The following is a 15,466-nucleotide window of genomic DNA, read 5'->3' as shown; positions in this document are numbered from 1 at the left end:
TCTCATTAGAGTTTCTTGCCTCACCTTGTGAACTAGATTCACCTTCAATATATTCATGAAAACCAAGACCAGTCTTGATAGCAGGAGATCTTTGACTACTAAGAATATCATCCAAGACTTTAGAGCTATCTTGAAATCGTAAAAGCTTATCCTTTTCTTCTAATTTGCTTTTCAAGATATTTACCTCAACTTGATGTTGTTCTTCTTTTTCAAGACATTGCTTCTTCAAGGTCTCTTCAACTTTCCTTCCTTCATCCAACTGATGCCTTAGTTTGAGGATCTCGTTTTCTTGCTCTTTATTCAGTGCTAGCAGCATTTCTCGAACTCTGAAGGCACATTCCAACTGTTCTTCTAATCTGATGATTTCTTCTTTGAGGGCATTCTCCCTTTTGCTAGGTAGGTCTTGTTGATCTATGATTTGATCTGACGCTTCATTTGCTTGTCCATCTTCAATCTGAGGTGCTTCAGGATCTGAATACTTGCTTCCACACAACGACAGGTTGTCATTGTTCTTTTGAGCTGTCTTCTTTTTCTGACGTGCTTTCTTCCCCATTGTTCTACGAATCTCCTTCAAGCGATCAAGCTTCTCTGAAGGACCTGCTCTGATACCAATTGTTGGAAATAATACTGAGAGGGGGGGTGAATCAGTATTATCAGATTAGATAAAACTTTTCAATTTCATACTCAGAAACATATACGCGACTTCAGTTAAGTGAACCCGCGTGTACACGCGACTGTGTCTAAAGAAACTAGCGTATATGCAGATATCTTATGATTCAGTTAATCTTATCTTCAGTAAATGCATCAGAACATTATTAAGCAATTTAGCAGTAAACAGGTGCAGTATAACAGAACAGAACATCACACAAGAGCCACACACATGAACACCATGATATAAGGTGGAAACCCAATGTGGGTGAAAACCACCTGCTGCAATTTGTCTCTTTCTTCTTTAATGAGAACTTCTTTTACAATGTACTGGTGCAGTCCTTTACCAGCACGCAGGCTACAACCTGCAGAGGGCTACAACCCTCTTAGCTCTTGTACTAGCCGATCCATTTACTAGTACGTAGGTGCCTACCTACAGAATGCTTCTTTACTCGTTTTCCAGCTGCTAGTGGAAGGGAGCTACAACCCCCTGGCTCTTGTACTGGCTGATATGTTTACCAGTACGTAGGTGCCGGCCTACGATCTACCCGGGACCATGTTTCATACATTTTCATACTAGATCCATAAGACAATCATCATTGTAGTACAACCTGCATCATCAATCACTGAAACACCCAATTCTGAATCACTGTAACCCTATCAACAATAACCAGACAATCATAGCAACAACCAGATCCAGCTCCATATTCAAATATCATACTTCACATTGTATACGCTACTTGGATGACCCCAACCTGCGTGTATACGCTCTTTTACCAAAACCAACTCGCGTACAGATCTATAAATTCAACCTTAAAACTCTGCAGCTATATCAGACATCAAAGCATACCCAGATAATAATAAACATGCGTCAGTAGATCTAGTCTATCCAGAGTCAAACCATATGAAGATAATCATTCCAAGCCTTGAGATCTCGTTCCATCATTCATCATCCTCCACATGGGTGAAACCTTGGTTCAGATCACCAACCCATAACCAGCACTTGGATCACACACTTTCTCAGATCTTCATCACTCACACTTGCTTACTTTGGCCTAGTGATCTTCTCCTTATATAGCCTTAGGCCTTGCTCAATACCAAGAGCCAAAACCATAGTAACACAATACCATCAACCTCAAAACTAGGGATCAACACGTCCGTCGAGACGCCATGGTCCAAAACCATAGGCACAACTTCCAAGGACTAACTGCCACTGACCAAAGGTACGTTTTCACATGTACGCGCTTTTACTGAAGCCAACCTGCGTGTACACGCTGATTCTCCTTGCTAAAACTGCGTATATCTCTTTCTTGTCCTGCTGTACTGAGATCTGTCCACTAGTTAAGTTGTCATCACCTGTACCAGTCTCTGAGCGCCTGTACCAACCTCTGAGTGAGTTGCCATCAAGGACAACACTTGAATCATAATGCCAACAGAAGTCTTGAGAACGACAAGTTGGTTACAGGTGAATAAGGATTAGAGTGAGACCTCCCATTATTGGTCCTTGATCCTAATTTCATGGATATTTCCCTTGATATGTAGAACCTATCCCTTCTTTTATGGATCCTTAACTCCCTTTACTTCCCTATAAATGACATCCCTACTATCCAACTCTGGTTGGCTATTGCTTGGCTTCCTTCCTAGTGCTAAACTATGCCCAAATGCTACCCATTTTTCTATGGAGAAAGGAGTGCTTGAAGGTTGATGCCAGGACTTGGAAACTCACCTAAAGGAGGCTTTCAACATCAAGGCTTAAGTGGTTGCAATGCTCCCTTTACCATCTATTAATAATACATTATGTGTTTACTTTCCATAAATTTTTTAATGATTTCTCACTTAGTGTAATACTCCTTGACCTGTTACATGGTTTATATTGGAATGAATTTTGCTATGTATGCATTTTTTGTCTCCACATGATATTCCTTGTAGGTATTCATCCATAATGGCGAAGAGGAGATTGAGATTGGGAGTGAAAGAATCAGGAACGACACCAATAGATGTTAGCATCAAAGTGAGGTAGGCCATTTATCCTCCTTTGTGTTTTCTGGTATTAAACTAGGAAAATTTGCACATATTTTTCTTTGTTTGTTGCTAGATCCTCCCATAGGACTGGAGGGTTCATTTCTGTCTGCAAAAAGGATTGCCTACAAAACAAGAATAGGGTGGAAGATGCTCTTAGCAGGTGGGTATAGGTAAATCACTTAGCATCTATGAGCTCCTATGGGACAGAATGATAAGATCTTGTAGGCAGGTTAGGAGGATGTCAGGTGTATGGATATTGTGCACAAGTTACAACAGAGTACATGTATAGGTACAAGTACAAGTACAGGTATAGGTACAAGTAGTAGTATAGGTACATGTATAGGTACCGGTAGTAGTATAGGTACATGTACAGGTAAAGGTAGTAGTATAGGTACATGTGCAGGCGCACATTGTTAGCACTCCTCAGTGTCCCAAGGCTAAGAAAGGAGGCTAAGGAGGTAGCCTAAAACCAATATTTAGACTTGGCAGCTAGCCCTACCAAATCAAAGAGGGTTCTCTTGAAGGTTTCTCAGCTAAATAAAATGACTACAGAGGGAATTCAGATGTTAGGCTAGATGCTAAGCTCAAGGGTATTTGATTTTATGGTTTTCTGGATGAAGCTCATAGATCAAGGAATTAGGCTAAGGTTTCTAATGATCAATTACAAAGATATAATGGGGAAAGGTAGGCATGATCAGTGACATAAATAGGTTGTTGGGTGGTGTAGAGATGAAAAGATAAAAATGAGCATGTAACCATGAATTCATTCATAAAGAAGAAAGAACACAAGCATGAAATTCTCAACAAAACAAAGCATATAACCTATGAATTTTGTTTAAATATCATGAGAAGTTCACAAGATAAGCATAGAGATGGTAGGAAAAGAAATATTAGAGAAAACGTTGTCACATAAACATACCACAAGAATCCAAAAATAATAACTACAACTGTATGATATATTACTGCAAAATTTACACTAGCTCCAAAGTTATGATTCACAAACATCCAACCCTTCTCAGAGTCGGAAATCTAGTTATTTAAAGAGAAAGATATCTTTACATAATCTTGCCACATGGGCCTGATTTATTCCATTATTCTAGAGACTTGTTCCTATATGATTAATAAAAATTTGAGACTTCATCGGGATTTCTGTTACAACATAGTGTGAATACAAATGGGAGTCATATGGACTATTACAATAATGTATAACATGACACTGTATTGGTGGAAAATCGAACATATGGATCTTCAAGTCTGCTGTGTTGTTTGCATGCTGAAAATGACATTACTATTCCACTATGTCTCGGCCATGTTGTCTTGTCGTCTCTTTAATGACCATGCTACTAAAGAAACGTTGAAAAACAACCTTGTTGTCACACGAAGAAGAAGCATTCATTGATCTGGACTGTCTGATCCAGGCCGATCAAATCTAGGCCGTTGATCCTTATCGCGATCGTATCCAGGATAGGCCTATGTCGTATTGCAATCATAATATAGATAGGGGCCTTTGCACTATTTTTTCTTGTTTTACAAAAAAGGCGGACCTGAAAATTTAAAAATCACAATATATAACATATCGCGTCCAAAGGAAATCGCACATCACCATTGTGGAGTGGGAAGGGGTTTGTTGATTTTTTTAGAGGGGGGTATGAGTGGTATATGGTATTGAGAAGGGGGGTGAAAAATGATGAGGGGAGGACACGTAGAGGTGGGGAAACTACTTTTCGGACCCTCCCCTTGCCGCTAAAAGGAAACATGGCGAGGGAGGGGGGCTGAAAAGGCATGGGAGTCGTCCGATGGAAAGTAGATGGTGATCGGGAGCAAGGAGATTTGGGAGGTTTAACCATGGGTGGGCCTGATAGCCCATCACAATACATTGCATAAAATATTGCATCTGCTGAGACTTTCTCGCATCGACGGGAAGTGTTAACCATAGACCCGGACTTGAAGCTATAAAAGTATTCAACATAAAAATATCACGTCCAGAGGGGACTTACCACATCATAATCACAACCAGGAGAAGGACTTTGTGGGGGATGGACTTAAGATTGATGTTGTCCTCGATTCCGATATCACAATCAGTGGGGGAGACTGTATTGCAACTGGTGGAAGGGGAAGGGTTCTGCGATATTGATGATATCACAATCGTAATAGGGAAGGGGAGACAAGCGACTAGTTGTATCGACTTTATGCGATTTGCGATAGCAGGATCTTGTGATATGGTGACACGTGGCTTGCAGGTCCAAACTTTCTAAAAATGGACTTTGAAAATGGTTTTTAAGTGTAAAATGGAATGCGGTTAGAGTTAATATTAAATGGGCTTTAGGCTAGAGTTAGAATATTATCAAAGCATGGACTTTGGGATAATGCTAGAGTTAAACAGAATGTGGATAATGGATTTCAGCGATAGTTTGGGAGTGAGTTTTTTCTAAAGGAAAAATGGGTTTTGACTTAGGATTTAAGGATCTTCTCAAGGAAAAAGGGTTTTAGATGGAATGAGGGGATTTATGAGGGAAGATTGAGGGGGGTATATGGAGTATGAATGAGGATGTTAAAACAAGCTGGAATCTCCTTGAACACATTTTTTCCCTTAATTACTACTTCCATAATGATTGATCATAAGTGATGTCATGACTCTTTTTGACCATTTTGATGACTTGACCATGAAAAGTAGGGAGTAGCAACATACCCAAACATACTAACTAGTGACAAAATTTTTATTTGAAAGCCTATTGAAACTATACAAATTTGACTTAGGACCCTATCAAAACTTTGAAAGAGTACATTTGATCACCGGTGACTAGAAGGGATGACATACACTAACATTGGCTCCAACTGGGGATGAAATCTCCTTATGAGGTGTCAAGAACACTTTAGACTAGGTAGCCTTATCCATTAGGAAATGGATTCAAAAAATAAACAGACCTAAAACTCAACACTAAAATGACTAACTGACAAAACATAAGACAAACTAAAACTGACTTAACTTTCAAAACAACAACTGATAGACCAGGTAGCCTTATCCATTGGGAGATGGAGTCAAAAAATAAATATACCTAAAATGACTAACTAATAAAACATAAGACAAACTAAAACTGAGTTAACTTTCAAAACAACAATTGATCAGGAAAGCCTTAGGGCCTTCTCCATGGGCTTCGAACTTTCATGACAACTCCTTCACATGAGGCAACAAAATAAACTGATATGTACAATGGAAATGAGAATTTTTTTGAAGGAATCAAGTGAGGTAGTGTTTGAGGAATCGACCATTGATTAGTCCTCCTGTCGACTCTTGTCCATCTAGTTCTTCTAACAAGTAGGCATTCTAACATCTGAAAGTTGAAATTTTGTATGGTCCTTTCCATTAGTTATCGAACTTTCCATGCTTACCTTTCTCTTCATTCTGGGCATCCCATCGAAGAACAACATCTCCCAAACTAAAATCATTTTCTTTGGTTTTATTATCGTAGATATTCTTGATAGATTTGAAGTATTCTGAAGCACTTCCTCTCTAGACTGCTGCAAATGAATCATCTGATTGATCCTCCGCTGAGTATCATTTGGTTCACTGTTAACTTCCTGCAAAATTTTCATCATCAAGACAGTAAGAGAAGTTGGAAGAATAGTGTCTAGTTATAGGTTTTAACCCTGTACATAAATTACTTGCATACAAATTCTAAAACACGAAAAATAAACAATGCGAGAGCATAACACATAAAACACATATACACAAAGATTTTCCACTGGATCCCAAAACTGGTACTACCAACTTGACTTTTTCATTAAGTTCATTTCAATGTTGCAATACATATTTATACATGCCGAAACATCCAATACCATGGACCAAAAACCATCACGTCCAAAACCATGTGCAAAAATCATACACAAAACCATAGGTAGGTCCGCCCAACCTAATATAGGGTCCAAAAACAAAATTTTCCAGGGTGCTACCCCAGACCCCATAGAGTGGGGTTACCTACACCCCTCAACCCCCCTGTGACCCCCCCCCTCCACGCAATCAGTGCAACAAAGGGGGGGGGGGGGGGCTCTGCCCCCCTCTAACCCCCCGGTTAACTACGTGGGCTAGTCATCGAAAGAATATAACACAACACAACATTTTCCCACTTGTCTTCTTTCCATAGGGGGCCACAAGAGAGCTTAGTCATTTATCCAGCCCTGCAATGCCCATTGTTTCTCTACACCGAGAGAACTTCTCAGAGCTCAAAGATTTTGTCAATGCATCTACAGTATTCTTCAAAGTGTCCACCTTTACCAGCAACACCCTTTTGTCTTCTATCATATCCCTCACAAAGTTATACTAAACATAAATGTGCTTGGTCTTTGAATGATATGCAGGGTTCTTTGCCAATAAAATTGCACTTTGGCTGTCACAGTCTATCCTTATAGCTCCCTGTACTAACCCCATACTTGAACACAATCTCTGCAACCAAACTGCTTCCTTACTTGCATGGGTGGCTGCCATGTATTCTGCCTTTGTAGTTGATAATGCCATTACAGATTGTTTCTTACTCATCCAACTCACTGCACCTCCAAATAGGTTAAACACATACCCACTTGTAGATCTTCTCTGATCCAAATCTTCAGCCCAGTCTACATCAACAAAGCCACGAATATCCAACACTTTGTCCAATCTCGGTCTTCCTTGGTGGCACAAACCATAATCACTAGTGCCATGCAAATACTTGAAAACCCACTTCACTACTGTCCAGTGCTCCTTTCCTGGTTTTGACATAAACCTGCTCAATACTCCCACTGCATGTGTAATGTCTGGTCTAGTACATACCATTGCATACATGAGGCTACCGACTGCACTTGCATATGGAACATGGGACATGCCCTCTTCCTCTTCTTGTGTCTTGGGACACTGTTTAGTAGATAACTTCACACCTACAGGAATAGGAACCTTCACCGGTTTACTATCTTGCATATTAAACCTCTGCAGTATTGTCTCGACATACTTCCCATGGTTTAACCAGAGCTTCCTCTTTGCCTAATCTCTTTCAATTTCCATGCCCAAAATACAGTTTACAGCACCAAGACTTTTCATGTCGAATTTGGAGGACAATTGGGTCTTCAAATCCTGGATAATTTCTTTGTCCTTTCCAACCAACAACATATCATCCACATACAAGACCAAATAAATAACATGGTCACCAATTAATTTAAAATACACACAGTGATCTGCTTTGCTTTTGGTGAAGCTAAGTCCCCGTATAAATGTATAAAATTTCTGATACCACATCCTTGGTGATTGTTTTAACCCATACAGAGACTTCTTTAACTTTCATACCAGTTCTTTCTTACCCTTCATCGCAAAGCCTTCAGGTTGCTTCATGTAGACCTCCTCTTCCAGATCCTTGAGAAGAAATGTTGTCTTCACATCCATCTATTGTACCTCAAAATCAAAAGAAAAAACAACAGATAAAATTAATCTAATAGAAGCTACCTTGGCAACAGGAGAAAAAATATCACCAAAATCAATTCCTGGCACCTGGGAATAACCTTTTTCTACCAACCGAGCTTTGTATTTCTCCACCTTTCCTTTTGCATTTGTCTTCTTCTTGAACACCCATTTGCTGCCAATGGATTTCCTTCCAGCCGACAACTCCACCAGATCCCAAGCCTCATTTTTGTGCAAAGATGCCATTTCATCAACCATGGCCTCTTTCCAAATTTTCCCATCCTTTGAATCTACTGCTTCCTTCACAGTTCTGGGATCATCATTAGTAATAGATAAAGCAAAATTTGAACAGAAAGTAGATGGACTATACCTTTCTGGCTTCCTTCTTTCTCGAACTGATCTTCTCACACCCGAAGTTTGTGGCCCTTCATCTTCTGATTCCTCCTCTGTTGTAGAGTCTGAATCTTCCTCCTTAAGCTCAAACTCTATCTTCTCAAGTTCCTTTGGTTGGACTTCATGTTTAATAACATATTTTACCTCTTTGAACACCACATCTCGGCTGTACACAACCTTCCTTGTTAACGGGTTCCAAAGCTTATAACCCTTTAAACCATTCTTATACCCAATAAAGATGCACTTTTCGGATTTACTATCCAACTTGGTTTGTTTCTCCTTTGGAACATGTACATATGCATCACATCCAAATACCCTCAAATTTGAAAGAGAGGGTTTCTTACCAGTCCATACCTCTTGTGGAGTCTTATCCTCCAACACTGATGAAGGTGATTTGTTGACCAGGTAACATGATGTCTCCACCGCCTCTACCCAGAATTCCTGTCCTAACCCGACACCACTGAGCATGCTTCTTGCCCTTTCCATCAACGTCTTGTTCATTCTTTCTACGACTCCATTTCGCTCAGGTGTGTATGGACTAGTCTTTTTCCATGCTATACCACACTTCTTACAAAATTCTTCAAATTCCTTACTCCAAAACTCTCCACTGTTATTTGTCCTCAACACCTTTATCTTCTTCTCTGTCTAGTTTTCCACCAGAGCCTTAAATTCTTTAAACCTGTCAAAGACTTTAGATTTTTTCTTAAGGAAATATATCCATGTATTCCTTGAGAAGTCATCTATAAATGATACATAGTACACAAACTTACCTAGTGATGGAACCTTCACAGGTCCAAACACATCATTGTGCACAAGTTCTAATATCTGTTTTGCCCTCTTACCACCAGACGGGAAACTCACTCGATTCTGCTTCCCATATACACAATTTTCACAAAAATCAAAATATAGAGAGCTATTACTCATACCTTCTACCATACCTTTACCATGAAGTATTCAAAGGCCCTTGTCTCCAATATGTCCAAGCCTTTGATGCCAAAACATGGTCTTCTCTCTAGAGACCACTAGATTTTCTACTCCACTTTCACGAACCACAAAGTTGTTGCACCCATCAATAAAAATGCTACCTTGCAGCTTGTACAGAGTTCCAATTCGAACTCCCCGCATCAATACCAGTGCTCCCTGAACCATCTTCCAGGTATCCTTTTCGAACACTGTTTTTACACCTGCATCATCCAGCTTGCTTACTGAAATCAGATTTCTGGCTAATGCAGGAATATGCAGAACACCTGGAAGTGTTCTAACCCTTCCACCTTGCAACTTCAACTTTACTTTTCTGCGACCAATGATTCTAGCCTTCCTATCATCCCCCAAGAAGACATCACCACCATCATATTTCTCATACTCGCAGAACCAATCTCTATGGGGAATGAAGTGAAAGGATGCACCCGAGTCAAGCAATCGTGCCTCATGATCTACATGTGATCTAGGTGGCTCCAGAGACACACACAGGACAAGGAGGACTCAAGGAAGCTCAAAAATCAAAGTGTTTGGATTATGCTCAGACTAGGGCCAGAGCGTAGATCTCGTCGTCTTGATCGCGGCGGTGTGAACGGTTCATCAATCCGAGTTGGGATGCAAAAGTTAGAAGCAATCAAAGTTGGGTTGACTTTTTGATGACTGGGCAGCTTAAGGAGGCCACAATTTGGACCGAACCTAGCCACCAGATTCTAGCCAATTTCGGCTAGATTCCGAGTGAAATTGTGGGGTCGTTTATTTGACTCCTACAGCTTAAAAAACGAATTTAAAAAAAATGCGTTTTGTTATTAGAAACAAAAAAATAAATAAATAAAGGGGGTGGGGGCCACCAACCCCACCACCCCACTACACGCCATATATCTACTGTTTTAAAGTGGTGGGCATGGGCCACCTTTGGTGGACCTGGCCCACACCCCGAGAGCCCTCAACAAATGCTAGCACATGGAGTACGGGTCCGACGGGGGTCGAACCCGCTCGACCCACGTGGCCGGCCCCTAAGAAGGCGGCCCCAAAAATATTATATACACCCAACTTAAAACATTACCATATACACAACCAATGGCCCTATTAAATTTGGAATTCAGTTTTAACAAAAATTTTATATCTAGAGACGGCGGGGTTTGACCACCCGACCCCCCTCCAACCAACCAACAGTCATACCAATCCGCCCAAATGGGTTTATTAAAAATTTGCCACAGAACTTATATAAACCCTTCATTTTTTAATGCATTGGGGGTAGATGGAGGAACCATGAGTGGGCACGCAAATCGAGGTGAATTAATTAATTTTTAATGCAGGAACCATGAATTTTGCAGGGAGGTTGAATTTTCACTTTGTTAGATTTTGACAAATTTTATATGGATTCAACAACTCTCCGCACCATGAACGCAATGTCGCTTTCTGTTTCTCCATCAAAGTTTTTCATTTTTTGGTCATTTTTCAGAATACATGTGGAACCATGATCACTGCAAAAACAGGGAGCAGAACCATGAGCCTTGAAATTTTCCCAAGGAGGTAAAATTTTTCCATGTCAAAATATAGTCAAGTTTATACTTGTTTTCACGGTTTTCCGTAGGGATCACAATGGCGAGGTCAGATTCAACATTTGAGTTGCAGATTTCTAGTCCACCCATGGAGCATAATCTTTGAGGAATCCCAGGGGAATCTAAAATATTCTTTGAGCCCCAGATTCTCAACTTCTCATAATTTAGATTTTGGACAGTCGATTTTGCACTACTTGACGCCACAAATCTGATGGTGCATTCAGACTTGTCATTCTCTTATTTCATTTTCCAGCCACTTTTCTAAGTGCCACTGTAGATGTCCACATTCACGTGTGAGCAGTCATTTTCATTCGATTGATGCCGTGAGATCGATGGTCCAAACAACTTCAGCAGTTTGACATCCGCTTCTTTAGATGGCCCTTGGTTGTGAGGTATATGATGTGTTCATGTACTTCTCCTTTATGTATTATGCTGCACAAACTCTTGGTTGATGTTGATGCATGATCTTGTTTCTTACATGTCTTTATGATTCCTTGCTTGATGTGATGTGGAATCATCTATGTGATGTACTTGATGTCATGATTTTTCATGTTATGTGTTGAGATCCCTTGTTGTATTTTGATGTGATACTCATGTTATCGTCATGCATGTTTTGCATTGAGATCCCTTTTATGCCATGTTGGCGGGATGCTCATCATGCGTGAGTTTTATGTCATATTGATAGGAGTCTTTTGATTGAGAGTTTTTGTAGCAGAACATCTCTTAGAGCCACTCCTGCGTGAGGGCATTTTTCCTTGTATGATATCAACGTCACCTCTATGTACATCACCACTATTGACAACACTTAATGCAGTGGCCTACACCATCTTGAAACTGGGGCCCAGAGACGTAGTCCCTCCTAAATGAACTCCGTTATCAACAGCTTATGTTTTTTATGTTGTTGATGATTGACATGTTCCTTTTCTTTACAACATGCAGATGTATTCATTAATGTTCTTTTAAAAATTGTAATTTAACACATCACGAAAGTAAAATGTCTTGGAAGGGTCCTTTATCACACTCAGACCTGAATCAAGTGGTATCAGAGCTGTATTTTCATTGATGTGAATTGCAATGTGAAAAATGGAACATTCAGCTGCAGAGGATGAAAAAGCGATGTACGAGACCATGCTCAACATTTCCAAAAGAGTGGAAATCATGTATGAAACTCTACAGAAAAAGACAAAGGAGAAGGAGCAACTATAGCTTCAGTTGCAAGCCACGGAAGAGGCCCTGGAAGAACTAAAGCACAACAAACATAATCTTCAAACAGAGAACGCTGAATTGAAGATGCATCTACATGAAGAGAGAGGAAAAACAAAGTTTGCTATGACAATTGCAAACAAAGGACGAGGCCTTGGAAAAGATGTAACATGACCCCTATGAGGTAAAAAGTAGTTCTCCATCTTCATGTATGTTTCCTGATGATGACTTCGCTGTTTTTGAAAATCACACCACAAGAATTGGCTCCAAACTGTTGAAGAAAATGGGGTATGAAGGAAAAGGCTTGGGCGTTAATGGCCAAGGCATTGTCAACCCCATCAAAGTAGAGGAATTACCATGTCAGGAAAGACTTGGGTATGTCAGAATGGAAGTTTGGGAATGCGCCACAACAGGTAACGGACCACCAACAATGGATGATGAGAAACCCTCATCAATTCTTTCCAAATCAAAAAGAGGAGGTAAAAAATGTTGATTTCCTTTCAGTTTCATCTTCACATAATGCAAGTTCTGTTAAAGATTTGGAGATCCCAATTACAGGGACAAACATGAGGCTCCTTACAAGGATGAGAAACAAGGAGAAAGAAGAACTTGGTGTTAATAACCAAGGCATAACTCAACCTTTGGAGGTTGTGCACGAACATCGATTTGCAGGCTCAAGATACACTAAAGGAGAGTGCTCGAAGGTGTTAGAGTTGTCCGAGACATCATTGAAATCGTCGATGAAAGAGAATGATGGGAACACATCCCCATCATCCCACGACATTGCCCATTGCAGGGAGAGAGCTGAGGCAAGCTCTCATCGCCATACTGACATCAGAAACAACAAGGGAAGGTATAACCACTTTCGATCTTCGAATGCTCATTTCGATTATGATCATGTTGTTAATAATGAACGTAAAATAGGGCATAGAAAAACATGCACCTTTTGTGGATTACATGACCATACATTTTCTAGGTGTTGGAAAAGAATGGCAACACACAAAAGGATGAGGCGTGAAAGACCCTCTCAACAACATGAAAAGAAATAGGTTAAGAAAATATGGAGGAAGAAAACCTACTATAGTCATTATGATAGAAATGGCCATCAAAGAGCCACTTGTTGGAGGCTCCATCTAGAACAATGCCTTAAAGACAAAGCGTCGGTGCGTGAACCAGGTGAAGCAATTGTTCGACAAGAAAAACATCGACAAGGAGGTGACCCGTTCACATTGATAAGTGAAAAATGGTTTCTAGACATGTTGTCATTTCATGTTCATTATTTTGTAAATCATTTGTTGCATTTTAAAATGTAAAAGTGATGATGTGTTTTCCATCACTTTTCAACAACAATGATGTTTGGTCATATTTTGAGTCGCATTTTACACTCTGAAAGTGATTTTATGTTTCCATCACTTGTCAAAACAATAGTGTTTGGCCTTATGTTTGTAAATCATTTGTTGCAGTGATGATGTGTTTTCCATCACTTGTTGGAGCAACCATTATAGTTGGCCTTGTTGTCATATCTAAGGTATTGCGTCCATCTTAATGTAAACTTGACCACCGAGTATGTGTTACAAACTCATGGAAAGTGTGGGACATTTGGGTCATTAGTTGGTCATAAAAGTCAAGCATTTAATTTGCAAAACAATGTACTATAGGTTGCAGAGGTAGCAAGTGTCGGGTCGTCGCTTAAGGCTCTGAAGAACAAAGGTGAAGGAGATGGAAGCGAGACCTTTTCAGGATGCGTGTGATGCAGACATGGTACATAGAAGTTGCAGATTATTTTTCATGCTTTTGGAGGACCAACATCTCTTCAGTGGGGAGGATTGATCCAGGTGGCTCTAGAGACACACATAGGACAAGGAGATTTAGGGAAGCTCAAAAATCAAAGTGGTTGGATTATGCTCGAACTAGGACTAGAGTGTAGATCTCATCGTCCTGATCGCGACGGTGCGAACGATTCGTCAATCTGAGTCCGGATGCGAAAGTTAGAAGCATTCAAAGTTGGGTTGACTTTTTGATGACTGCGCAACTTAAGGAGGCCATAATTTGGACCGAACCCAGCCATCGGATTCTGGTCAACTCTGGCCAGATTATGGGTGAAATTGTGGGGTCGTTAATTTGACTCCTACGGCTTAAAAAATGAATTAAAAAAAAATTCGTTTCTTATTATATATATATATATATATATATATATATATATATATATATATAAAGGGGGTGGGGGCCACCAACCCCACCACCCCCCTATGCACCATATATATATCTATTGTATTAAAGGGGTGGGCACGGGTCACCTCCGGTGGACCCGTTCCACACCCTGAGAGCCCTCAACAAACACCAGCGCATGGAGTACGGGATTGGTGGGGGTCGAACTTGCCCGACCCACGTGGTCGGCCCCCAAGTGGGTGGCCCCAAAAATATCATATACGCCCAAATTAAAACATTACCATATATAAAACCAACGGCCCAATTAAATTTTGAATTCAGTTTTAACAAAAAATTTATATATGGAGAAGGCGGGGTTTGACCACCCAACCCCCCTCCAACCAACCAACAATCATACCAATCCACCCAAATGGGTTTTTTGAGAAATTTGCCACAAAAATTACATAAACCTTTCATTTTTCAATGCACCGGGGGCAGATGGAGGATTCAGGAGTTGGCATGCAAATCGAGGTGAATTAATTAATTTTTAATACAGGAACCATGAATTTTGCAGGAGGGCTGAATTTTCACTTTGTCAGATTTTGAAATTTTTTATATGGATTCAAAACCTCTCGTTGCCATGAACGAAATGGCGTTTTCCATTTCTCCATCAAAGTTTTGAATTTTTCAGCCATTTTTCAGAATGCACGTGGAACCATGATTGCTACAAAAACAGGGAGCAGAACCATGAGCCTTGAAATTTTCCCAAGGAGGTAAAAATTTGCCATGTCGGAATATAGTCAAGTTTATACTTGTTTTTCACGGTTTTCTGCAGGGATCGCAATGGCGAGGTCAGATTCGACATTTGAGTTGCAGATTTTCAGTCCACCCATGGAGCAGAATCTTTGAAGAATCCCAGGGGAATCTAAAAGATTCCTTGAGCCCAAGATTCTCAACTTCTCAGAATTGAGATTTTCGATAGTCAATTTTGCACTACTTGATGCCACAAATCTGGTGGTGCATTCAGTTTTTTCATTCTCTCATTTCATTTTCTAGCCACTTTTCTAAGTGCCACTGCATATGTCCACAT

This window comes from Pinus tabuliformis, chromosome 3_1 (genome assembly GCF_031772625.1).
Source record: "Pinus tabuliformis cultivar Carrire ecotype Pingquan chromosome 3_1, CPIR1, whole genome shotgun sequence".
NCBI lineage: Eukaryota > Viridiplantae > Streptophyta > Pinopsida > Pinales > Pinaceae > Pinus > Pinus tabuliformis.
This window is presented reverse-complemented; position numbering follows the sequence as displayed.